Source organism: Hibiscus syriacus, unplaced genomic scaffold (genome assembly GCF_006381635.1).
Source record: "Hibiscus syriacus cultivar Baekdansim isolate YM2019G1 unplaced genomic scaffold, ASM638163v2 tig00110429_pilon, whole genome shotgun sequence".
NCBI lineage: Eukaryota > Viridiplantae > Streptophyta > Magnoliopsida > Malvales > Malvaceae > Hibiscus > Hibiscus syriacus.
The window spans coordinates 957,731-984,083 of NW_024062733.1; the positions used below are offsets into that span (position 1 = coordinate 957,731).

Sequence of the window (26,353 nt, forward strand, 5' to 3'; positions counted from 1 at the left end):
TGAAATACCAAATAAGCAGTTGATCCTACCTTAAACCAAATAATAGAATGAGCGAGGCTACTGAATTTTTAATACACATTTTTTTATTAATTAATACATATTTTTAAATAATTTAAAATTTTATATCTGTTCACACGTGTCTAATTATTATACTTAAATCTTAATATTTTAATACATAAATTTATATATAGTTAAGATATTAAACTATTGATTTGATTATTCATGTTAACCAATTTAATTTTATTTAATATGTTGAATATGCTTAATATATATATATGTATATATATATATATATATATATATATATATATATATATATATATATATATATATATATATATATATATATATATATATAATCGCATATAAAATTTGTGTCTGAAATAATTTTAATTTATTTTTAAAAATATTTTTTTATTAAACTAAGGTGATTACAAAGTAGAATATATTCTAAATACTCTCAATCATTTGGCAATGAACGCTCAATCACTCTACTACAATCGTTGGTGCTCGAACTCGTGACCTTTAAGAACAACAACGATTTCTTTAACCATTGAGGTGAGTTGGTATAGATTAAAAATAGATTATAGATAAATAGGTATAGATTGAATGCTAAATCAAAATCTTAAAATTTAAAAGGAATAAGGTTCCCATCTTACTCTTTAATAAAAAATGTTATATATTTTTATATCAATTTTTGCGGGCATGTTATCCTCTAATTTATTAATTTTGGTTTATAAAAATTATTTATGTTGGTTTGGAAACATGGACCTCTTTATTACATGTTTAAAATCATTTTTTTTACGAAAATAAACCACTAAAGCTATAGAAAACAACATATAAGTCAACATCCAAAAATACAAAATTGGGGATAATGCAATGAAAAACAAAAAAAATAAGTAAATAAAAAAAATAAAAGAATATACCCTAAAAATTGCATTAATACACTAGATCAGGGTTCTCTTCTAATAACGGTAAAAGTTTTTTTTTTTAAATTGATCAACATTATTAATATTGCTATAATGTTGTGAATTCAAGTGTACTTAAAAGATAATTATTTTTAATTTAAAATTATAGTTATGAATAATTTATGTGTTATAACTTGTATAGGAAACAGTAGCCTTTTTTTGTTTTTTATCTTTAAAGAAGTATGATTATCCTTTGATTTTAAATTGCAATGAGTGGAAATTAAATTTAATATTTAAGATAATTATTGGATAAAAAATTATAAAGTTTTGATAGTTTTCAATTTTTCTTTAAGTAGATAATTTATTCATATTTTAAAAAATTCAATATCAATACTTATCAATTCTTTTGAATCTCAAATTAAAACAAAAATTAAAAAATAATAACTATTTAGTAATTTGACAAGCTTTGTTAGTTTAAAAATCATTAATAAGGGTTAGTTCTATTTTAGTTTAATATAAATTTTTAAGCCATCATAACATTGAATATAAAATGTACATTTAAATTATTATTATTATTATTATTATTGTTATTATTATTATTATTATTATTATTATTATTATTATTATTATCAGTCCAAAACTCTAAAAAGAAGAAAAATTATTGTCCTATGTTTCTAAGGAAAAAAAGGATTGTAAAAATTAGTAAAGAAACATTGAAAAACAGCAAAGAAGTCAAATTTTGTAACAATTAAAAGAACACAAACGTGGTGTCTTAAAACTCTCTGAAATCCCAATAAATTCATGCAAACCAAAAATAAAAAACAATTCCCAGAGGTAACTTCCAACACAAGAAAATGCCTGCTAATTTTCCATCAGCTCCTACGAAAATGCTTTGGTTATGGCTGTTTCTTTCACTCATTGCCCATTTAAACGTGGCTTTGGCTCACGTTAATGGAGGAGATCAACCATTGGCTAAAATCAATATCCTCAAAACCATCGCTGCCTTTCGTGAATCCGCTTCTATTTCAGCTCAGCCTCTTCTTCTTGGTTTGAAGGTACATTCTTTTTTTTTTCATCTTATCTTTCTTATTGGTTTAAAGGTACAATCTTTTAAAATCATATGAATTAAAATCATATAAATGGACTTATATGAACATATATATGAATTAATATCATATTGCTCTTGATGGTTTGACAGTTCTAGTGAGTTTGGTTTGAGTTTATGGGGAGTATATTTTGATGTATTTTGTTTGATCAGGGGGAGGACACTCAATGGATAACTGTGAATTTCATGAATCCGATGCCGACTCTCGATGACTGGGTTGGAGTCTTTTCTCCGGCTAAGTTTGAGTAATGTTCACCCATCTCATAATTTCATCTGCAACCCACTAAATGATATGTGCTTGTTTTGAGTTATGACTGAGTTTTTTTTAATGAAAACTCAGTTCATTGACACATTATTGTTTCCTAATTACAGTTTTTAATAGGATCATATTCGTTTTTATTCCACCCTTTGATAGCTTCATTTGGGAATTTTGCTTTGTTTGAGAACTTAGAGATATTTTGTGATGTTTATGGCAGCCCTTCGACCTGTCCACCTATGAATGACAAGAAAGAACAGCTTCCCTATATCTGTTCAGCTCCCATAAAGGTGAATGTGGTTCAATTTGTGTATTGTTAATACGAAGGATTTAGTGTTTTACAATCTTATGGCTTGAAAACTCATTGAACTTGCACATTTTTTTTCTTGTGTGTGTTCCAGTATAAGTATGCAAATGAGTCCGGCTCGGATTATACAAAGACAGGCACTGGTTCATTGAGATTTCAGCTTATAAATCAGCGAGCCGATTTCTCCTTTGCTTTTGTTTTCGGGTGGATTGTCGGATGTAAAATCATGTCTCTTGTCCCTCCATGCTCATCTTAGCGCCTCTTCATTATCTTAATTAGTTATCTTCTGAGGAAAGTTGTTTTCTTTTCTTCTGTTAAACTAATTTTGTGCTTGAATGTATTACAGCCAATCTTGGTTGCTATATCAACTCCGATATCTTTTGTAAATCCTAAAGCACCCTTGTATCCACGCCTTGCTCTAGGGAAGTCTTGGAATGAAGTAAGTTCTAACTAATTCCTCCTATATTATGATTCCTATATGAACTTTTATTGTGTTTTTGGAGCTAATTCTGCAAGTGTACAATCCGTGATAAGCTAATGAAATTCTGTAAAGCTGTGAAAGTCACCCCTCTTCAATTCACTAATATGATATCTATGGTTTATTTGAATATCATAATCTTGTTTAAGACACCATTCCAAAGGTTCCTGGATGATGTTATTTCTCTGCCTACTTGAATGTACTCGATTTAGTGAGCATAATGTGGCTTTGAATTAATTTGCATTAAAACATAGTTGTCATTTTTGGTTTGCTGTGGTTGTTCCTTTAATTAGTAGTATTCAAGCAATAGTTGATTTGTTGTGCAGATGACAGTAACCTGGACAAGTGGATATGACATAGATGAAGCAACGCCATTCGTTCAGTGGGGTAGAAAAGGAGGCTTGCAAGTTAAATCTCCTGCTGGAACTTTGACCTTTAAACGAAACAGCATGTGTGGTACGAAAATGATTAAGCATTTGTGTGGTGGTGTCTCCAATTTGATTACTTCTAGTTATCTGAAAATTGTACTAGTGAACTCTTCAGGATCTCACTTGTGACACGGATTTTATGTCCTTGACTCGACCATAAACAAACTGAGTACAATGCATGTGATACAATTTCACTTTATACATTGTTTAATGGAGTTGATGATTGATCTGCAGGTTCCCCTGCAAGGACGGTTGGCTGGCGTGATCCAGGTTTCACGCATACAAGTTTCTTGAAAGATTTGTGGCCTAACGTTGTGTAAGCATAGGAAATACTCGTTTTCCTATCGAGCTGGGTTACGAACGGAAAGTTTAGTTGATCTTACTTATGAGGTTGCATGTTATGGCATTTCAGATACACATACAGGATGGGCCATAGCTTATTTAATGGTTCAGTCATGTGGAGCAAAACATATTCGTTCACATCATCGCCGTATCCTGGACAAAACTCAATACAGAGGGTCATTGTGTTTGGTGATATGGGCAAGGTAATACTGAAGAACCAATAATGAAGGATTTGAGAGCAGGCAGTAAGATTTTTCAAAAGATGGGAAATTTTATTTTATGTGCATTATATGAGAAGATTTTGTAACATCTTACAGGCGGAACGTGATGGTTCGAACGAGTACAGTGATTATCAGCCTGGTGCGCTCAATACCACGGACCAACTCATTAGAGACTTGGACAACATTGACATAGTTTTCCACATCGGAGACTTGAGTTATTCAAACGGATACGTTTCACAGTGGGACCAATTTACAGCACAGGTGGAGCCTATAGCATCAACTGTTCCATACATGATTGCAAGGTATGTGATTATTGGGAATATGAGACTGAACCTTTAGATACTATTTGAAACATAATATGTCGTTTATGTTGCAGTGGTAATCATGAACGTGATTGGCCGAACTCAGGGTCGTTCTACAATACTCCAGATTCGGGCGGTGAATGTGGTGTGCCAGCAGAAACCATGTTTTATTATCCTCCTCAGAACAAGGCAAAGTTTTGGTACGTTCAGTAAAACCATGTTTTTCTCAGTAACTGTAATTTAGATTATATTGCAATACCACTAACATATTGTAGCGCAACAGCTTGCACGGTATCTCTCACCGATTTGGTGATAATTATCCTAGGTTCTTGCACGATCATGTATTGGCTGATGCTATACACTGAAAATGCAGGTACTCAACAGATTACGGCCTATTTCACTTCTGCATAGCTGACAGTGAACATGACTGGAGAGAAGGATCAGAACAGTATAAGTTTATCGAGCAATGCCTTGCATCGGCAGATAGGCATAGGCAGCCTTGGTTGATATTTGCCGCTCACCGTGTCCTCGGATATTCTTCTAACTCCTGGTATGGCCAGGAGGGTTCATACGAAGAGCCTATGGGCAGGGAGAGTCTGCAGAAACTTTGGCAGAAGTACAAGGTCGACATCGCTTTCTACGGCCATGTCCATAACTATGAAAGATCATGTCCAATCTACCAGGTAAGGATTGATCCTACATCACTAGTTGAGCTTGAGCATGCACACACACTCACACACATGGTTTGTGCAGAATCATTGTATGAGCAAAGAAAGAAACCATTACTCGGGCGTCATGAACGGAACGATCCACGTCGTCGTAGGAGGTGGAGGAAGCCATCTTACAAAATTCAGCCAATTGATCCCATATTGGAGTGTTTATAGAGATTATGACTGGGGATTTGTGAAGCTAACAGCATTCAACCAGTCATCCCTGTTGTTTGAGTACAAGAAGAGCCGTGATGGCAAAGTTTATGATTCCTTCACCGTTTCAAGGGACTACAGAGATGTCTTGGCTTGTGTTCATGATAGCTGTGAACCTACAACATTGGCAACTTGAACAAAAATATCGTTTCATCTTTTATCAGGAGGAATTTGGAGGTTTCTATCTTAGGTTAAATAGTGTGACCACCTGTTACTGCTTCAACAGATGGATGTTTAATTTGAAGTGAAAAATATATATTATTTAGTGTTATCATTTTTTTTTTTTGCATAAATCGAAAAGTGCAAACATCAAATATCATCATTTAAAATGTTTGGAAAGGATATTCTTTTTAATAATTTGGAGTGATTATAAAATAATATTTGTTCAGAATTTTTATAGCTTATTGATAACGTAAATGCGCCTTACAATACAGTTCGGATTATTTCAGCTACCTAACGAGTTCGGATTGGATATTCTAATACAAGATAGAAAACCAAAACTAATTAAATTAAATAAGCGAAGCAAAAATCAACAATTTTTGGATTCATAAGTAACATTGAACAGATATTTTAGAATAATGTGTTTTAAAGTTATTTTTCAATCTAAACACAGAATTTAAAATTTATTAATTTCACGATGGAAAAATTTAAATAAAAAAAATACATTTTTAATATTTGTTCATTACATATGATGAATTTATTTTATAATTTACAAATTATATATTTTCTTACTATATGTAATTATGTACTTAATAAATCATTTGTAGTTGGTTGATTTTTTATTTATTAGAAATATATTTTAAAAAATATATATTATTTATAATAATTTAAATTGATATATTTTATATATTATAATATTAAAGGTTGCTTATTATAATATTAAATAATTTAAATATACATTTTTATTTTATAATATTATCTCTAAAACGATCGTTTACTTTTTAAAATGTATTTTGTGATAAAAATTTCAATCACCTAAATTTTAACTTAAACTTTTCAAAAATATACTGTATATCGCTTATATATTGCATTTTCGTTAGACATCTAAAAAATGACCTTCGAAAATTACTAATTATCCACCACTTAAAAGTCTCAAATCTATCCTTCTATCATCAGAGCCATTAGAGAATACAACTGCTTTAGGCATAAATTTCTGAATCAATCACAATATATGAACAAGACTTCTGAAAGACCCGTGTGATCTCGTATAATGAAATCCAAAATATGACTTGCAGATCTTCCTAACCTGTAGACATATGAATAGTTATAATAACCTACAGCTGACACATGTACTAAATGTCACTATAAATACCCTTAAATACAATTGAAAAAGAAGTTGACACTTTTTTACAACCACAGTTTTCTTTCTTCTTCCTCATGACCAACTCTCTGCAATACAAAAACAACGATAAATGATCATTCTCTCAATGATCGTAGTTGTTCGTTCAAATTAAAAGGGGTTAACTATTCATGGCCGACGAGATCATTATGTTGTCATCAATAATTGATGCAAATCATAACCAATAGAATCAGTCGAAATCTTACCAAAAAACAAAAAAAAAAATCATCCTTGTTCATCTCAAAAACCAAAATAATTATCCCCACCTTCTCCTAAAATCAAAACAGTTATCCTTATCTTTGACCAGTCCATTGAAGCAGACCAAAGGTGCACACGACTAGGAGAAGGAAAGCGAAAAGAGAAAACATAAGTAGCACCGTCTATCCATCTCCTTAGGATCGTCCCCTCATGAATACTGGAGGGTGCTTAAGCAAAATCATTCCAATCCAAAGACAGCTTGGCCTTTTAGTATCATTATAGTTTAATTATATATTAAAATTGTGACCCTCTCTATTTAAATATTACATCAATTTAATATCTTTTCTATTGTGAAAATCGTATCTGCATACTTCTAAAATAAATTTGTTCATTAAGCATTTAATATTATTAAATATAAACATAAACAATAACAATTATGGTATTGTTGTTATCATTTGATCCAATGACTACTTTATATGACAAGGAATAAATGTATGTAGAGGCGAAGAAAAATAGTTTGCATACTCGTTACTTTTAAAAATATTATTAAATTTAATTTAATGTATTAAGGTAAAAATTTAGATTTTTTTTTGGATTTTTAGACTTATCATTCAAATACAGATTTTAAAGCACCTTTTAGATAATTTGTAACACCCAAAATACCGAAATAGTAGTTTCATATCGATCCAAAAATTTATTCAATAGACTTATTATAGTATGGAGGTTCATTGGTTTGAATATGAATTCAATCAAATGAGAATTTAATTCAATTTGAGATAAAAAAGAGGATTTTTAAGTTTAGAGGGAAAAAAGGACTAAATGTGTAATTAGACTATTAGATAGTAAAAAGGCCGAATATCATTTAATTTTGATGAGGTCACCGTGGGGTAAGAGTTGAAAACTCTTTGTCCTCTTTCTCTTCACTTTGTCTTCTATTTCATCTTCTTCTTCCTCTCTCATTCTCCACCAAGCAAGAGATATAGTCAAAGGCATGTTATTTCTTCATGTCCCGCCTTATTCGAAAATCTAGAGGTAAGATTCATAACATAGAATTCCTAAGCTTCATGGAAAGCTCACCATCTCCTCCAATGGTGGGTCTGGGCTTCATGAATATTTTGGGAGAGTTGAGCTTCAAATACTTTCTTCCTTGATTCCATCAAGTGGTTTAGTTGTTGTTTAACAACTATTATTCTTCTTCTTTTTTCATGTTGGAATCGTTGATTTGCATTTGGGGTGATAAAAAAGGTGTTCGAAGACCTCTCATTGAGCTAGGTCAAGGAAAGGTTGATCTTTGGGTAAGCTATAGACATTTTGAGTTACTAGGAGATGAGGTAACACACTTTAACTTTTCCCTACTACTGTAGTGCATAACATTTAGCATGGGTTGCTTGTATGAGGTGGAAGAACATGTGGGGGAGTGGGTGTTTGATTTGTTGAAATAAACATTTTTTATGTTAAGTTGGTGTTAAAATGATGTATGATGATTCCTAATGACTTTCATAAGATCTAATAATCATCTTAGATCTTAAAAACAACTGTTTGGGTGAGTTTGAGGTGTTTTTCGAGCAAAACATTGTATTTCTGGGTTGTAGAACATATATTGTACGTACAATATCGACACTTTTCATATTCTAAGTGAAAATTGTGTTTTTTAGGCCTTAGTATTGATATTGGATGAACGGACATCGATATTGGTCCCTTAGTGTTGATACCAAGGGTTGTAGTATCAATACTAGAGGTTCGGTATTGATACTGGTTGGTTAGTATGGAAATCAGAAGGCTGATATCCATACTGGAATAGTGGTATCCATACCGAATGAACAAGTATCCATATCAGATGAGTTGGTATTCATATCGGATGAATTGGTATCCATACAAAAAATTGGGTATACATATTGAAGGCTTGGTATCAATATCCAAAATGGTTGAATGAACTTCAATATGTCAAATAGACTCGAGAGTGAGGAGTTTAATGTCGATTGAGATCGGGCATTTAGCCTGAGTATGAGAGGTTGCTAAAATGCCCTTAAGAGGCTGAAATTACCATATTGCCCTTATATGTCTAAGTGAATGAAATAACCTATACGAGTAAGTGTTAAGCTCCATATCGATTAAATGATAATATAAGATTATTTAGAAATACTCGGTAAGAATAATATAAATGACTAATATAAGGGTTTTTGACTTGGTAGTATCGGTACTCTATTCATAGAATATCGATAATGTTCTTCGAGTATAGATACCCAAAGGTATGGTATCAATACCATTATTAGGATGCAAAATCCAGTAGCTAGTTTTGGTACTGGTACTCAGAGTGTATTGATACCACACAAAGCATAAGTATCATTACCTTAAGTAAGGATATCTATAATGAATTATTTTCCAAATATCGAGCCTAATTTCAGTATCGATACTCAACGTGGTATCAATACCCTAGTAGAGAAGTATCAATACTTTAATTAGGGGAATCGATACTACAAGGCTTCCTCAAGTTCTAGAATGAAGATTTAGTATTGGTACACAGAGTGGGTATCGATACTGAAGGGTTAGGATCAATACTAAAGGGCTCAGTATCGATAGCATCATACTGAATTGGGAAAGAAACTCAACTTTAGTTTAAAGGCTCGGGAAGGGGTCTGAGACCACCAAAACTCCTCTAATGAACTTATAAGTGAGAACAATTAATGAATACAATAAAAGCTTAAGAAACTTATGTAGTAAGATGCCATAAGAATTACCCTTGTATGACGACCGAGAAACAGCTAGGACACCCGAGTTACTTGTGTATGATGATAACGTGTAAGTCGTCCCTCTAGTTCAAGAGTGAACCAAAGAGAAGTACAATGAGAAGTACTAGAGAGTCAATATCAATTAACCAACCCAAGGTGGGTGTCAATATAGTAAATATATACCAAGTACGTAGCGATGAGTATTAATTGCCTTAAGGGCACAAAGCACTAAAAGACTAGTAAACCATTGCATAACGTTATAGAGGATAGAACGAGCGAGATAGTAGTGAGTGAGGGGATTGATAACTCCATAAAAAGATTATATTTTAGGTCTTTTTACTTAAGTTATTATTTGTCTAAAAGCCATTGTCATAGCAGTTTAGTTGCATTTAGGACATTTCATGCATATGGTGGAAAAGTTTTGCCTTGGCTAGTTTTTCTTTATAAAACTGATACTGCTGATGAGAAGGGTTGTGTGTTAGTTGTGATGATGCTGGTGATAGAAATGATTGAGGAGGAAATTATTTACCGAGACAAATTTCGTTCGAGGGCTAAAGGAACTGAAGATGATGACCGTGAGGAATTTTTCACCGCGACAAGTTTTATCTTGCAAGTCTGACGCAGTACGAGACAAAATTGCTGACGTCGCATGGCCAGCTGTCCAATGCACCTCACGTGAACCCCTGCCCCTGCTAATGATTTGGGACCACTGCCAGTTGCCATATTATTCACAAAATGGGCATGAATTCAAGGTTAGTTGGGGGAATTTCAAGGGAACTAAACCTAGAAATTCCCTATTATGAATAGCACATTATGCTCACCATTTTAGGGATCCCACTCTCACCTACCCTAAAAGTTTTGGAAAAGGCGGCTGCAACACCTTCTTCTCCACCGTTCCCATATCATCCTTCCTTGGTGTCCTCCATAGTCGGGCTTCATCGGAGTAGCAACTAGGCCCTCGAGAGAGGCTAGCAAACTGGAGCTGCCCTAGTGGTTGTATGATTTCATGGCAACAACTCTGTTTTTGGGAGTTTCTTTCGCCTTGTTCTTCATTTCTTATCTTTTAAGGGCTTGTACTTAATGAATATTTTGGGATGACTTTAGCCACACCATGAACTGTTTTATTTGGTGTTGGAGATGTTTGGATAATACTTTATTTTATGTCTAATGGATGATTAAGTATATTTATGTTTATTGTTGTTTTGTTCATTGTTTTGATCTTATGCCTTATCACTGTAAGAGCTTTTGAGAGATTGTCTGATGCCTTGGCATAATATTCCTAGTCTTTGCAAGAGCTGTTGAGATATAGCCATTTTTCTAGGAGTTGATACATAATATCAAGGGAGTTAGGTTAGATCTACGTGAACAAGGGAACTAATCTAGGATGGTGAGGTTCTAATCTGCCTTAGATATAATGAGAGAGTTCCAAGCGACTAAAATGGATAATACTCAATCGATAGACTATGGTCATTGTTTACGCTGAGAGGTATTGTCATGGCAATAATTGTATCAGGTTCCTTAGTAGAGATAGCTTAGGAACAATTTTGTAAATCTTATAGGGCAACATATACATAGCATACTTAGTTCATCCTATGCATAAAATAATTTCTCGCCATAGCAAATCCAACCCAAGTGCTCCGTTAGAAGTCTGATTGTGTGAGGTTGTTAGTCTATATTCAGAACTCGGACATTTTTCACCTTAGCAACTTTTTTTTACTTACTCTTGCAATTAATTTTTGCCTTAGAAATTTTTTTGTTTACTCTTGTATATTTTTCTTGCCACTACAAAAATTATCTACTCAATTCATTTCACACAATTCTTCCATCAACAAACTTTTTCCATCTGTTCATACCATCTGCCATAGCTCTTTCCTTATTTGTTTATATCATTAGATTTAGGCATTTAGGATTAGTTAGTGACATCTATTCCTAGCTGTAGCAAACTTTAAAGAATTCCCCCAATCCATGTGGAGATAATACCCACTCACTAATGTATTACTTGCATCGATTGTGCATACTTGCATAGATTTTCATGCCGCAACACACACATTTACAAGCAATCAAGTTTTTGGCGTCGTTGTCGGGAATTTGCAACTGCAAGAATTTTTTTTAGTTTTGTCATAGCAAGTTTTTCTCGTTAGTCTCTCATTTTAGTTTCACTTGTTTGTTTTCTTTATTTCTTTTGTAGATTTTGTCGTTACATGACGAGAAGAATTGTCAGAGAACCACTATTACCCGTTGAACCTAAAATAAAGTAATTTTTCAAACAAAGACAACGTGGTCAATGTGCCCAAAGAAATATGTATCGGTTACCAAATCAGCTGGTGACCCAGTGGATGATCAAGCAGATCCAAATGTCTCGGCAAATAATTTTCCCAGAAATGATGCAAGATCACGAGATCACTTAACCCCTATTATTGATGATCTCAATCCTAGAATCGTGGTACCAGAAATCCAGACAGCCTATTTTGAGCTTAAACTGGTGACGTTCAATATACTAAATTCCATCAGTCAATTTGGTGGCTCGTCTAATGAAGATGCTAGGCAACATGTCTGTGTTTTCCTTGAAGTGTGCAACTCGATTAGACAACAAGGAGTGCACAAAGATGTGTTGAAGCTAAAATTATTCCCCTAATTTTTGCATGACCGAGAAAGAGCATGGCTTAGTGGAGTTCCATTCGACTCGATGGAGTCTTGGGTTGACTTGTGAATTTTTTTTTTGCTAAGGTATAATCCTCCAAACATGAACATGCAACTTCGCAATGACATCGCAAGTTTTCGCCAGGGCGATGAAGAATCTATATATGAGTGATGGGACTGATATAAAAGTTTTCTTCGCAGATGCACCAACTGATACATGCATCTAAATGCTCATATCAAAGGAAGAAGTAATAACTCTTCCAAATGATCCACTCGTCCAAGCCTTGGAAAAGAAGACCAGAACAACAACAAACTTCCGATGACTTTTTTAATAGGATCCTGATCTTATTTGGTCGACATGTCTTCTGGAGATACAACCATGTATCTCTTATCTTTCCAACGGTTCTTTAATCTCATCAATCTGATATCATAAACTCAAGATACATTCATTTTAGTGAAGACAACACATGCAGAAATTCCTATACGAGATTAATACGTTGCACTTCATTTTACGTTTTTCCATTTTGGGGTTCTTTCTAGTTTCTATATATCTCCAAACTACTAATCCGCTTTTTGAATCTTCCCTTTTCCCCTTTTCTTTAATTTTTAGGGTTATCTGTTAAAAAACCATTTTTCCTAAAAAATCTCGCTTTTGTATTCTCCTGCTAGCAACATTTGTAAAACCTGTCCTCATCCGATTGAGTTTCTCTACAACAGTGCCCGTTTGTGGACAGAGTTTCAGCTTTGTTTTTGCCTTTTGTTATCTTCAGCTGGGTATAATACACCAAGCATTTGCAGCCTTGTTCGAAATTTCCAAATTCCATTTCCAGTACTAAGTCAGTTTGAACAGATCCGTGGATAATTTCTTCTTCTGCTTGGTTTAATCCCTCGTTTGATTTAAGTACCGAAACTTCAGAATCTTCAGATCCCAGATCTTCCTGGGGTTTTATCATTCTCGATACTTCCATCGTAATTTGGGAAATCGGTTTAGAATCAGGGGACACCGCTTATTATTATATTTTTCGCTTATTTGAATCTAACTTTCTGTATTTTTAGTATTATTATTTGTTTTCAGCTCAGTTTTCTCGCACTTCCGAACGAACTTTCCAGGCTCAATTTCTTCCGCCTTGCAGTTCGATCGGACCACCTTCCTCGTAGAGCAACGATCGCCTTCGTCAGCGGTTTAATTTCTGAACAAAAATTCTGGATTTTCTCTTTTTCTTCTAATTTCATAAGATTTTGCATGCTAATTTCTTGATAGGTAAAGGTTTGATTTTGTGTTATAGCACGGTTTTTATCAGATTTTTATCTGAACAAAGATTGTTAATTTCGCATCCACGAATTTTGATATATCCCTTTTAGCTTTGTCGTTGTTTTGCATATCCCTTGCATATTTTTGTACTTAATATTTCTTAATCTTGTTGTTGTTGGATCTGCTTTCTTTGACTTAGCTTCTTGCTGTTTTTTCTCTTGTTTTTATACTGATCTTTTTTTTACCAGCTTTGGGTTTGATGTTTTTCAATTAGTTGAGTAGGATTTCATTACTCTTATATCTTGTGTTACAATTTTAATCCTTTTTTGCTTAGCTCGGATATTTATTGAACATTTTAAATTATAGTTTCTAGATATTGGCCCATAGTTAAATAAGATAGTATTATTTTTTCTTAAAATCCTATTAAGTAACCAACTAGGATTTTTAGTACTCCTCAATTCTCTAGCGTTTTATCAGTGCATCTTCTGTCTTATTTGGATTCTTTTTTTCATAGTTCCTCATAGCTTCGGTTACAGATGATTACTTGAGGTCATGTCATTCTTTTAGATCCCATGGGGCGTATAGGGGGAGGGCTCGACAGAGTGGTGACAAGAAGACTAGATTAAGAGTTTGCTCGTTGAATGTAGGCACATTAAATGCTAGGCTGCTGGAGCTGACCGACGTACTTAATAATAGAAAAATAGATTTTGCTTGTATTCAGGAGACTAGGTGGAAAGGGTCTCGCGCCAGAGAGTGTAATGGGTACAAGTTATGGTATTCAGGCGTAGATAACGCTAGAAATGGGGTGGGTATCTTGGCATCCTCTAGGCTCAAGGAAAATGTAGTTGAAGTTTGCAGATACCGGGATAGGATCATGATGATTAAGGTTATTATAGAAGATGAAGTAGTGAATGTCCTTTCAGTGTACGCCCCACACGTTGGCCTAGGGGAGGGGGAGAAACGTTGCTTCTGGGATCAGTTAGATGATATACTTAGGAGCATTCCGGAGGACCAAAGAGTTTTCATAGGGGGAGACTTCAATGGCCATATAGGAAGTGCAACCGACGGGGTATGACGGTGTTCATGGGGGTTTCGGTTATGGTAGCAGGAACGATGGGGGGCGTACGTTGCTTGATTTTGCTACTGCTCACGATTTGGTGATCACTAACTCCTTCTTTAATAAGAGAGATGCGAACTTGATTACGTTTCATAGCGGGGGACATTGTACCCAAATCGACTACATCTTGATTAGAAATCAGGAACGATGGGCTTGCATTGACTGTAAGGTGTTCCCTGAGGAGGCATGTGCATCACAACACAAATTGTTGGTTTTGGTGTACCGCGTTCCCCACGGGCGGAGCACTCATAGGAGGGCTAAACTTGGTAAACCTAGGATCCTCTGGAAGAACTTACATGGAGCGACAACTGATGACTTTAGGAGTAAGGTTTTGTCTAATACAAGTTTTGAAACTACAAACTCAAAAAATGCAGATATGTTATGGAAAAATATGGCAAATTCCATCAGATATGTTGGCAAAAATACCCTTGGGTTGTCGACGGGGAAGGCCAAGGAACATAAAGAATCGTGGTGGTGGAACGACGAAGTCCAAACTAAGGTGAAGACAAAACAAACTTGCTTCAAGGAGTTTCTACAATGCAATGACGACGAAGAAAGGTCGAGAGCTAAACAAAGATACCAGGAGGCAAAGCGGGAAGCCAAGAAAACGGTAGCTAAAGCAAAGGATAAGGCATACGAGGAAATGTACAAGAGATTAGACACCAAGGAAGGACAAAATGGCATCTTCAGACTTGCAAAATCTAGGGAGATTAGGAAAAAGGATCTAGGTAACATTAGGTTTATTAAGGACAACAATGGTGTTCTTTTAGCGAAAGATCACGATATTAAGAGGGTTTGGGGTAGTTACTTCTTTGGCTTATTTAATGACGGTGCCTCTCCATGTAGAGATAGTATCGTTGATGGGTTAGCCGACTATCATACTACAGCCAATGACTGCCCTACAAGTAGATTGGGTTTGAGGAAGTCAAAATGGCTCTTAGAAAGATGGGAAGGGACAAAGCTGTCGGTCCTGATCAAATTCCTATCACTGTGTGGTTGGCCCTAGGAGAAGAGGGAGTTAAGTGGTTGACCAACATCTTTAATATTATTTTAGAGACTGCCAAGATACCAGAGGAGTGGAGAGAGTCTACGGTGATACCAATCTATAAAAATAAAGGAGATCCCCAACGTTGTGGTAACTACAGAGGTATTAAACTCCTCAGCCATACCATGAAGCTATGGGAAAGGGTGATAGAGGCTAGGTTGAGACAAGTTACTAGGGTTTCAGAAAACCAATTTGGCTTTATGCCAGGCAGGTCTACCACGGAGGCGATTCATCTACTTCGACGGCTTATGGAGAAATATAGGGAAAAGTCTAGAGATCTTCACATGGCGTTCATTGACCTTGAGAAGGCTTATGATAGTGTTCCCCGTGATACGATCTGGAAGACTTTGGAAACGAGACGGATCCCAACTGCTTATATCCGGGTGATTCGTGATATGTACTGTAGATCTACTACTTACGTCAGGACTACAGTTGGCGACACCGAGGCATTCCCGGTGGAAATCGGACTCCACCAGGGGTCGGCTCTTAGCCCTTACATCTTCGCCTTGATTATGGACGACATCTATTGTGCGACACCAGACGGTGTACCATGGTGTATGCTTTTCGCTGACGACATTGTCTTAGTTGCTGAAACAAAATCTGAGTTGAATAGTAGACTGGCTACCTGGAAGACTGCTTTGGAAGAAAAAGGTTTAAGGATCAATATTGAAAAGACAGAGTATTTATGTTCAAACTTCAATGGGAACCAAAACGATGAAGATGTAGAAGTATGCATAGAAGGACACGTTCTCCCCTCAAAGGATTGTTTCAAGTACCTAGGGTCTATGATACATAAAGATGGGGGTGTAGATGATGACGTTACACACCGTATAAAGGCGGGATGGCTAAAGTGGAGGGCCGCTACTGGAGTTCTGTGTGACAAGAAGGTCTCTCTAAAACTTAAGGGAAAATTTTATAGAATGGCAATAAGACCAGCGCTGTTGTATGGATCAGAATGTGGGCAACCAAGAAGGATCACGTAAGGAGGATTGAGGCCGCAGAAATGAGAATGCTTCGATGGACATGTGGTAGGACTCTGAGGGATATGACGACAACTCTGCTATTAGGATGTCCTTGGGGGTGGTGTGTTTCCGAAAAATTGAGGGAGGGAAGACTACGGTGGTTTGGGCATGTCCTTAGGCGACTACCGTTGGATGCGGTAAGGAGGGTAGAGTCGATTACAGTCGACGGTGCCAGAAGGAAAGGACGACCAAGGCGAAAGTGGGAAGACTGCTTGAGATCTAATTTGAGGGATTTAGCCCTTACCGAAGACATGACATCTGATAGGAAAATATGGAGGCTAAAGACTAGGGTAGTCGAGTAGTGTGGGTCACATCTATAGGGTGTATCATCTCTGTCTTCTTTTAATGTCTTTGTAGTATTTTCCATGACTTATACTTTTTATACGTTTCTGTTATTGGTATTTATGAAGGATTAGAACTGGGCTTGCTAACGTTGACTTCTGTGTATCATTCTCTTCATGTTTCCTCTTTTAAATTTAGCCGGATCTTATGTTTCTGTCTATATGCAGAGATTCTTTCGCAGGGATTATTATGCAAGGATTAATTTCCCGTTACAGACGCACATATGATTTTAATGACTGCATATGAATACTGTTTAGCTATGTATTTATGTATTTATTTATACATGCATTGCATTTTATCTAAATTTTTAATTTTCTGACTGCCGGAGGTCTTCCACGGAAGCTACTCTCAACCTGGCGTTGGGGGTAGCCTACTACCCTACCTCCCCCTTACCCCATACATATGGGAATTGGGTTTTGTTGTTGTTGTATAAGATGATTCATTATCTTTTTAGGATTATATTTATTATTTTATTAGGAATTAAAGTTGAGTTAAAACATTAATTTTAGTTATTATTATTTTATTAGGAATTAGAGTTAAGACGTGTTTAGTTTCTTATTATTTTATTCATTAGTTATTTAGGCCCTTTAGAACTCAGCCTCTATATAAAGGAGTCTTCATTCAACTTTTTAAAACAAATTTATTTGATTAATAATATAACAATAGTTCATTTTTGCAAGTGCTGATTGCCTTGTGCCTTCGAAGCTTTTTCTCTTGGAGTTCTTTCAAGTTCTTGTGAGGGAGATTAATCTTCACACTATAATTTGCTTTTTAATCGTGACTATGAGGGTTGGTTAGAGCCATATTATCATGTTTTCCTTTTCATTGCGACTAGGAGGGCTCGATATGACACTTATCCATCTATTTTCCACAAATCCATCCTCACCATCATCATCTTTACCATTCACCTTCATAAGGGAGATATTTTGATTTCTTGGTTATCATAATTTATTTTCAATTTCTTTATCTTTTGTTTATCTTGATATAATCTCGTTTCTTACCTTGTTTCCAGCACTTAAAAAATCTCTAAAAGACCTCAGTTGCTGCTACCACTTTCCCCTATTCATCCCCATTTGTTCTTCATCGAGTCTAGAGCTTTATAGGTTTGATTATTCAACAAGAGCAAGGTTCATTAACCCGCCACCGCTTCCCTATCAATTGGTATCAAATTTGGTCTGATTCTTGGAAAGAAGCAAGAAATCTTTCTTGTTCTTGCACACAAAACCTTCAAGGTACACCATCGGAGCTAGTTCAAAAAAGATTCATCGTTTCAGGTTCTTTTTATTTTATTTTAATTTAGATTCAAATCCTTCTTGTTAGTTTTCTATTTTTTTCAAAAAAAAGACCGAAAAATCCAAAAATTCATAAAATTTGAAAACAAAGTAATTTAAGGTCCAAAATTCATATTCATCCTAAGAGTAATCTCCAGTCCAAAATTCATCCTAATCGGAGTTCATTAGAGCCTTCAAGTATATTATTCAAGTTTCATCGGCAGATTCAGTCTAGAATTTTGTCGAATTTCTTAAAAATTCTACAGGAGGAATTTCGTGGTAAAAATTTTCATATTGAAACAACATATATTTAAGATCATTCACATAAAAAATCAGAATTTTTGGAGATCAAGAACACCTTCGAACAAAGCGATCATGAAAAACAGATTGTTTGAGGACTCACCATTCAACAGATTCTAATGGATACTACTGAAGGTATTTGGTTTTGAAATTTTACAGGTGGTTTCTAGACACATCTAAAGACATTCAAGAATTTTTCCAAAATTTTTGGACACCGGTAACCCCCTCAAAAACGTTTCTCAAGTTAACCCAGCGTTTTCTAGGTTTCTGGTATGGTTCTTTTTTTTCTTTGACTCTTAGTGCTTTAGGTTCTTTTGTTTTTCCTTTTTATTGTTCTTTTACATTATCTTCCTTGTGTTAGTAGGAATAAAGAGTTTGCATACTTCTTCCTTCTTTGCATTCTCGTTCTCTTGGAGTCTAACATTTGTTTGACCTCTTAGAGCTTTTAAGTTTTTCTTATCGCCTTTGCTAGTAATCAAACTCCGATATGAACTGTGGAAAACTACTTGGTAAAGTGAGTTTTAAAGAGTACAAGATCGGCTTACTTGCCTCTCATTGTGTTACTTTCTTGGAGTGACTTGTGAGGTTTCTTGCTTTGTTGAATTTTCTTTCTTTTATTTTTATTTTACTTGAAATTTGTCTTTTGAGTGTTATGATTTCAGGATGGGCGACAATAACAACAAGACACTTACGGCTATCTTTGCCGCACTTTCCCGACTCACGACTCAAATTCAAAGATTTGATGAACTTAAAAATACCGTGAGAGAACGACAAGAACCACAACTGGATCTACCAAACCAGAATCCAAGACCAAACAATGCTGAACTTTTGGTACCCATGCAAGAACAACCACGTTTCCAATCACCCAAACTCTTTGCAAAACTAAAGTTCAGAATCCCGTCTTTCAAATGAGACAACGATCCAGACAGGTACATCGATTGGGAAGGAAAGGTTGATCACATGTTCGCATACCATGACTTCCCCCAAGCTAAACAAGTTCCCCTCATCACCATGCAATTCGAAGGATATGCTCAAACTTGGTGGATGCAAACAAGGAAAAAGATCGAGAACTTCCAAATTCAAGCAATCACTTCTTGGACTGACCTCAAACAAATCATGAGGAAGTGATTCCATCAACACATTATACACGAGAAGTTAAACTACAACTACACCAACTTCGACAAGCTATAAGTTCAGTTGAAGACTACTATAAGGAGATACAGTCCTTACTCAATGGGGCTAACATAACCGAGGAAGAAAAGGACACCGTGTCAAGATTCTTCATCGGCTTGAACTCAAACATCACTGATCTTCTTGACCTCCATGGGTACGAAAACCTTTAAGATACACTAAAGAAGGCAATAACAATCAAAGCACAAATTCAAATGAGATTCCAATTCAGAGAACATTACCAAGGTACTTCATCCTCTTACCAAGGTAATCATTCATCCTCTTACCAAGGTAATCCTTCATCCTCTTACCAAGGTAATCCTTCAAATCCTTCATCATCTTCTACTCCACCTTCTCAAAAAAAGCCGAGAGATGTCAAACCTGACAAGGAGAAACAACAACTAACAAAGAATGACACACCTCCAGCCCCTAAACATCAAATGAGAATTTTTGAGGAGGTAGGGAAAGCAAAAAAAGAAAAAACTGAGAAAGAGGCAAAAGCAAAATAGGTCACTAGTTAAAAAAGCCAAAAGAATAATGAACCATGGGAGGTGAGTGAACCTAATTGTGAGAAGAAAAGAGTGACTCAACATCTATGTGTGAGCACAAAAGAATTGAGAGAGAACCTTCTTTACAAACAGCCTTGCATCCTTGTTCGCTTTAGGGAATCAATTGTTTCGATTTCTAACATTAACAAGGAGTTGCCTAGTGTTTTTTCATCTTTGTTACAGGATTTTCGAAAAGTGTTAGGCGATCCACCTGATGAATTACCACTGGAAAAAGGAAAACAACACCAAACCAATCTAATTCAAGGTTCCATCATACCTCGTCAAACATACAATCTCGAAGAAACCAAAGAGTTAGCTTTGTTACAAAAAGGTTACATCCAAGAAAACCTTAGTCGTGACGCCATCTTAATGAAAAAACATGATTTGAACAACTTCACAGGCTTTATAGTTTGTGCACAGGGCATTCATGTAAATGATGAAAAAGTAAAAGCAACATGAGACTGGTCCACACCATCTTCTATCACCAAGAGTTGTCGAATGGTGTTAGGTGACCCTCATGGCGTGTTACCACCTGAAAGCCCTAATCAATATGCTATATAAATGAAGAGTCACGATTTACGAGAGTTTAAAGGTAAGTATTTTATTACTTATTTTAATGATATTGTAACCTACTTCTTCTCTTTTTTACAAGGTAAGACTCTTGAAGTTGTCATCCATACTAAACACAACTCCTTTAAGTGTATATATGATCGAGGTAAGCAAAACACAGTAGATGATGCACTTCCACGAAGGTTCTGCAGTCTACAAATCTCCTCCCGAGAATTTTTAATTTATGAACCACACTTAGGAGACTTAAGAGATTACTTTCACTAACCAGTTGACATGGTTTTTCAACACTCATTCTCCCCACACACGAGTCAAGCCAAGGAGAGAATATCTGACGCAATCATAAAGAAAGCCAACAGTAGCCGGTGCCATGTTGAATTTCAACCTAAACATCATATTACAAGACTTGTATGCAAAAGAGGATTTCAAGAGTACAAGAAATCAGTCCCTGCAAAGAAGAAACCTTAACTAACACGCATAATGACACATCGCATTGATCCTGGTAAATATTTCACAAGTTTTCCTTTCAACACATCTAATTCTCTTTCTCTTGGATTTTCAGATTCGAGGACGAATCCTTTTGAGAAGTGGGGGGATGATACATGCACCAGATTCCATAATACATTCTTCTTTGGACTAATTCTTCTACTCGAACATATTAGAAGAACAAAGTCTCAAAGATTCAAAGCATATCTATTCGGTAAGCATAATGTGAATGAATCATTAAACGATTCTAATGTTGCTCCCTTTAATGTTTCAGATTTGAGGTCAAATCTTTTTGAAGAAAGGGAGGATGATACATGCATCACAAGGCTCACATCAAAGGAAGAAGTAATAACTCTTCCAAATGATCCACTCGTCCAATCCTTGGAAAAGAAAACCATAACAGCAACATACTTTAGACGACTTTTTTGAATGGGATAATGATCTTATTTGGTCGACATGTCTTTTGGAGATACAACCTTCGGTCTCTTATCTTTCCAACGGTTCTTTAATCGCATCAATCCGATATCGGGAACTCAAGATACGTTCATTTTAGTGAAGATAACACATGCAGAAATTCCTATATGATATTAATACGTGATTTTGTAAATATTACGAATTTTCAATATTTATATTGATCATTTGTAATATAATTTAATATAGGATGATTCATTATCTTTTAGGATTAGATTTTTTTATTTTATTAGGAATTAAAGTTGAGTTAAAACATTAATTTTAGTTATTATTATTTTATTAGGAATTAGAGTTAAGACATGTTTAGTTTGTTATTATTTTATTCATTAATTATTTAGGACCTTTAGAACTCAACCCCTATATAAAGGAGGCTTCATTCAATTTTTTAAAACATATTTCTTTGATTAATAATACAACGAGAGTTCATTTTTTCAAGTGTTGATTGCCTTGTGCCTTCGAAGCTTCTTCTCCTGGAGTTCTTTCAAGTTCTTGTGAGGGAGATTAATCTTCACACTCCAATTTGGCTTTTCATCACGACTAGGAGGGTTGGTTAGATCCATATTATCTTGTTTTCCTTTTCATTTCGACTAGGAGGGCTCGATAGAACACTTATCCATCTATTTTCGACAAATCCATCCTCACCATCATCATCTTTATCGTTCACCTTCATAAGGGAGATCTTTTGATTTCTTGGTTACCATACTTTATTTTAAATTTCTTTATCTTTTGTTTATCTTGTTCTAATCTTGTTTCTTACCTTGTTTCCAGCACTAAAAAAAACTCTTAAAGACCCTAGTTGCTGCCACCACCTTCCCCTATTCATCCCCATTTGTTCTTCATCGAGTCTAGAGCTTTCTAGGTTTGATTCTTCAATAAGAGAAACGTTCATTAACCCGCCACCGCTTCCCTATCACAAACCATAGATTCCACGACTGGACTCAGGTCGTGATGTTCTACAATGGAGTCAATGCGACCACTCGCATGATGTTGGACGCCTCAGAAAATGGTACTTTGCTTTATAAGTCACCCGAGGAAGCTTTTAATATCCTTGATAGGATAGCCAACAACGATTATCAATTCCCATCTACAAAGCTTGGAACTAAAAGGAAAGAACCTGGGGCATTTGAACTAGATGCCAAAGATTCAGTGTCCAACTAACTTTCTAACATAACAAATATGTTAAAAATCTGCAATGTTCCAACGAGGTGAACGAAATCAAGGCATCCAGCTCGGAATGTATTTTTTTCCACGACAACCACCATGAGAGTGAATGCCCAGAAAATCAGGAGTATCAATTTTGTGGGCAATTTCAATAGAAGCAATAATAACCCCTACTCTAACACCTATAATCTAGGATGACATCATCATCCTAACTTTTTTTGGAGTAATCAAGCAACTAACAACAACCATGCAGGCAACATAAAATAGGCCACGTTAAAATATTTTTGAACCTTCGAATTTTAAGTATCAATAGATGCCGTGGTAAAATATTAACAAAGGTTCAACATCTTCATCAAATGTTAACTCTCTCGAAGCTTCTCTACAAGAATTTATGGCTTCAAAAAAAGATTTCATGGATTCAACAAAGGTCTTGATGCACGAACATTCATCAACAATTAAAAATAAGGAAAACTTTTGCAAAGTCAAGAAACTTTATTGCAAAGTCATAGCTCATCTTTAAGAGCATTGGAGAACTAAATGGGCCAAATTGCCACAACATTACATGTTAGCCCACAAGGAAGTCTCCCTAGTGATACTGAGGTCAATAAGCCTCATGGAAAGGAGCAATGCAGTGTGCTTACATTGAGGAGTGGTACCCAGATTAATCAAAAAGACAAGTTTGGGGGAAGAAGCAAGAAATTTCTCACCACGGAGTTGTACAAGAAGAATCTGAAGGTCAAACTGAACTTGTTGAAGAAGAAGAATTGCCTATGAAGAATGACAATGATAAGGGTTCAAACAATCATCCTACTGATGGAGGAAAATTTGATGCCATGGTAAAAGTTTCACCTCCAGCTTTAGCGGTTGAAGTCAGACCCCCCTCCACCCTTCCCTCAACTGTTGAAAAAGCACAATGATGAGATTCAATTCAAAAAGTTTATTGATGTCATTGATAAGTTGTATATCAACGTCCTACTGCTTAAGGCCATTGATCATATGCCTTCTAATGCCAAATTTTTGAATGACATTGTCATGAAGAAGAGAAAGGTGGAAAGACTAGAAAATGTTACCACGACGAAAGAATATCATTTTGCACTGAGTAAAGTTTCGCCGAAGCGAAAAGATCCTGACAGCTTTGTTATACCTTGTTCCATCGGTGACAACTATGTTGGAAGAGCACTATGTGACTTAGGATCAAGTGTAATTCTAATTCCCAAATCTTGGAATGGGTAATGCTCAACCAACCACCGTGATCTTACAACTAGCTGACCGATCACACGTTCGTCCTGAGGGTAGGATTGAAGATGTCATCGTGAAAGTTGACAAATTTGTCTTTCCATCAGACTTCCTCATTCTATACTACGAGACCGACGATAATGAACCTATTATTCTGGGGCGCCCCTTCTTAGCAAAGAGGTGCATCCTAATAGATTGTGAGAAGGGAGAGTTCATGATGTGGGTGCCTGATCAGAGTGTCACAATCAATGTCTTCAACACTCTGAAATATATTGATGATTCTAAAGAATACCAATGCATTGAAGACATGGATTCAATGGAGAAAGCTGAAGTAGACATTTTTTGCCATGGCAAATTTTTCATCTGGAAGAGCATGACAATTTTTGCCAAGACAAAATTTTACATAAGGAGGTGAACAACAAAATTTGCCAAGACAATTTTTTTTATGACTGACGCAAAAGACATACTTATTAAAGATGAAACAAATGTGGAGTTTTAGGAATATTTATCAGAGGTGGAACAGTCTAGCTTGCTTCAAGCTATACCTGGTATGAGATTCGAACCCCTTGACTTTGATGAAATCATTCCTCCAAAACCTTCGTTGCAGCATGCAGCTACCTTGGAACTTAAACCCTTTCCATCACATTTAAAATATGCTTATCTAGCTAGTGATAATACTTTGTCGGTTATTATATTTTCTAGTCTAACCCCCCCGACCAAGAGTGTAGATTGTTGAGTGTATTGTCGCAGTATAAAAAAGCTCTCGGGTGGACTATGGCAGACCTGAAGGGAATCAGTCCGACCATATACATGCACAAGATCCAGTTAGATGATTGCCATGAAAATTCTGTGGAACCCCAAAAGAGAATTAATCTAATAATAAAGAAAGTGGTTATGAAGGAAATCATCAAATGGCTAGATGATGGGGTGATCTATCCCCTATTCGATAACTGTTGGGTCAGCCCGGTTCAATGTGTTCCGAAGAAAGGTGAAGTGACCATGGTGAAAAATAAGGATGATGAGCTCTTGTCGACAAGGACCGTCACGGGTTGGAGGATTTTCATGGACTATAAAAAAATCAACAAGCCAACAAAGAATGACCATTTCCCCCTCTCATTCATCAATCAAATGCTTGATTTTTTGGTGGGCAAGGCATTTTATTGCTTCCTCGACGAATATTCTGGGTATAATCAGATTGTCATAGCACCATAATATCAGGAGAATACCACCTTCACGTACCCATATAGCACATATCCCTTTAGGAGGATGCCATTCGGATTATATTAATGCATTGGAAACTTTTCAGAGGTGTATGATAGCCATTTTTTCAAACATGGTGAATGACTTCTTGGAAATTTTAATTGATGATTTTTTCGTATTGAGTGATGACCTTGATAGATGCCTCGATAGTTTATCTAAAGTACTGAAGCAATGCGAGGAGGCCAATCTTGTGCTTAACTGGGAGAAATATCACTTTATAGTTACAGAAGGAATTGTGTCGGGTCACGAAATTTCTCACCGTGGCATAGAGGTTGACAAGGCCAAGGTGGAAGTGATTGAGGAGTTGCCTCCACCCACCATCGTAAAAGGCATAAGGAGTATCTTGGGACAAGCGGGGTTCTATAGGCATTTCATCAAATATTTTTCAAGGATTTCTAAGCCTCTTTGTCTTTTACTACAGCAAAATCAGTCGTTCATGTTCAATGACGACTGGTTTAACGCATTCAAGTAGCTGAAAGAAAAACTTATCAGGACACCAATTGTTATTCCACCTGACTGGGATGCCCCATTCGAGGTGATGTGCGATTCGAGTGACTACGCAGTAGGGGCGGTGCTAAGGCAAAGAAAAAGTAAAATCTTTCATGTCATTTATTATGCTAGTCGTACCCTAAATGATACACAACTTAACTATACCACCACTGAAAAAGAATTAATTGCCGTGGTATTCGTTTTTGATAAGTTTAGGGCATACCTTATAGGCATTAAGGTCATTGTGCATACCGATACCTCAGTCATTAAATACTTAGTGAATAAAAAGGATGTCAAGCCTAGGCTTATTAGATGGATACTCTTTTTGCAAGAATTTCATTTAGAGGTGAAGGATAGGAATGGTACCGATAACCAAGTAGCGGATCACTTGTCTAGGCTAGAGAACAAAAACATTCTCCATGACATGAAAGAAATTCAGA

General features: G+C 35.7%; 1 pseudogene; it reads left to right on the forward strand.

Annotated features, from left to right (window-relative positions):
• The first annotated feature begins 1,795 nt into the window (after positions 1-1,795).
• LOC120124709 lies at positions 1,796-5,437 on the forward strand (annotated as a pseudogene).
• Positions 5,438-26,353: the final 20,916 nt, after the last annotated feature.